We start from the raw sequence: 2556 nt of genomic DNA, 5'->3' as shown, positions 1-2556 counted from the left end.
TTTTTTTAAAAAAAAAAAAAAAAGGGGGAGAGTAGGGGGGAGTTAAGGATGATAAGCCATTTCCATGAAGGGCTACCTTCCCTTTTCATTATTTTTATATACATGTAGATATATACACATATATGTACACATACACACACAAAACTACACTCACCTGCCACCTACAGCAACCTCTACAGATACAATAGCATATTAAACCGAACAGAGTTCGGCACAATGGTGCCTGATGATCATCATGATGACCATCAACGGACAATTCTTAGACGAGTCTCTTACACTAAGGAACCTTACACCACATAAAAAAAAGTCACTACTAGAACAAGAACTGTCTTTGTGGAGCACCATCCCTAGCCAGAACAACACCTCAGCTCTCACTTCTAAGCACAACCAGGATCACCCTGAAAATGCAGATGGTCCAGCTATGCTTTTCCACAGCAATGCCCTGCCTCCAACGGCCCAGTGTGAATGGGAGGACACCTGAAATAGCACTGGCATACACAAACAACTGGGAAGGTTCCATAAATCTTAGAAAGCTACTGAAAACCACCACTGCTCACCATCTCCTCCCAGTTCATTAGCAGGAGCAATCACTAGATATGCCACAGAGATCATTAAAGATATCTTTATGAATACACGTACGCTATCAGAGTCCCAAGCACCAACCCAGCATCCTAACTCCTGTTCAGTGAAGCAGAACAAAGTCTCTGCCCCACAAAAATAGCAAGATAAAGTCTCTGCCCCCTTCTCAAGTAATAGGCAATGATCTTTATATCTAACACAAGGACACCGTAAATCATTTTATGGAAAAACATTTGCATTTTTGGATGCATCTATGGGACTTCCTCATACACTCTATTTAGAAGAGACATCTGTTACTCTATATATATTTTTCATATAAATCCCACCCTCTGAATCCTTTCCATCGGTTGTCATTAACGAAGCTCTGTGTGCAATACCAAGCGCATTCTGCCCCCATTAGGAAGGCAATTACAGCAGGAAAAACAAGCAATTAACAAGGTGTAAAATAAACATCCTGCCACCTGCCTTTTAATAGCAACCCCACTTCAAACAAGTCACAGTCTCAGCACAGCTTTCAGAATTGGCAACTGATATTATATATGTATTTATGCAGCAGCTGCTCTTCGTTGCAACAAATATTACAGGCTTACCAGATAAGGTCACCATATTTAAAAAAAAAATATATAGCAAGTATTAAACCCTGCTTTGAGGGCCCAAATGTTGCTTTTAATGAAATCAGAAGCATCAGGCTTGTCTGGTATCACAGTGAAGCTGCAGTCACATCCCCAGCTTAGAGAAGTTTCTCTTGATTTCTACTTGCTTAGCAGCTTCTGTATTTATTTCACTAAATCCAGGGTCCTGAGCAGCTATTAAACAGCATGCAGGGCAACTAAACAATGCAAAGCTCTACAGAGTAGACAAGTCTTTCCTCCTTACATCATCCCTGCCTCTCCTTCTTGGCTTTCTCCACCTCCCTACCATCACATACAAAGCTATATCCAATTGTGGGGGGTGGGGGCACATGGTGGGGCAGAAAGCCACCCACTCAAAAAAAAAAAAAAAAAAAGGGAAAACAAATCAAGATTCCAGCTTGGTCTTTGCTCCTTGAGCCTGCAAGCTTTAGAGAGAAAGAAGGGAAGTCCTTCCAAAGTCACACTAGCTAGCTCCAGAGGGAGCCACTTTTCTTTCCATTTGTGGAACGGGATGAATAACACACTTCTGAGTAGTTAACCAGGACTAGAGGAAGCCCAACAGTAAATCTGCAGGATTTAATAGACTTGGAGCAGAGAATGTGCCTGAGAAAACAGCAGCCAAGCTTCATCTTGCATGGTTGCTTTGTTTTTGGGTTTTTTTTATCTTCCCCTCTCGCTCTGGCTCTCTACTGCTACACATTTATTCATTAAGTTTTCCATGTCACATTTCAGTTCCTGACTTATGTCCTATTTAATCACTCATTTCAAGATTCATGCAAGTCTCTTTCTCTTAGGGTTCTTCTCTCTCTGGCTTTGTTGAGATCCAAGGAGTACAACACTGAATATGGTACCACGAACTTTTGCAATCATGTACACGATTCTGAGGTGCTAGTCAGAGATGGAGTGAAAACTGAGAACGTTCTTTCTCTAAATGACCACAGGAAGCAACAGGAAATGGAGCTTTTAACTCCAGAGCCAACAGGGCTATACACAGGTTTATAGAAGGTTGCAAGTCGATCAATAGTACCAAAACAATCCTTCACTGAAAAGTTCTTCTAAAAAGTCCTGAATTTAAATAACAATTCACTACCCTTGAACACAACTGATACTGAACTGGCAAATCAGACCTTAAAAGACCCAAGTCCTCAGTTCTGGTGATGTCCTGGTTTTGGCTGGGATAGGCTTAATTTTCTTCCTAATAGCTGGTACAGTGCTGTGTTTTGGATTTAGTATGAGAATAACATTGATAACACACCAACGTTTTAGTTGTTGCTAAGCAGTGCTTACACTAGTCAAGGACTTTTCAGCATCCCATGCTCTACTGACTGAGAAGGCTGGAGGTGCA

Source organism: Aptenodytes forsteri, unplaced genomic scaffold, assembly GCF_000699145.1.
Source record: "Aptenodytes forsteri isolate BGI_AS27 unplaced genomic scaffold, ASM69914v1 Scaffold17, whole genome shotgun sequence".
Taxonomy (NCBI): Eukaryota; Metazoa; Chordata; class Aves; order Sphenisciformes; family Spheniscidae; genus Aptenodytes; species Aptenodytes forsteri.
The sequence above is the reverse complement of the archived record's forward strand: the minus strand, read 5'-3'. Positions refer to the sequence as shown.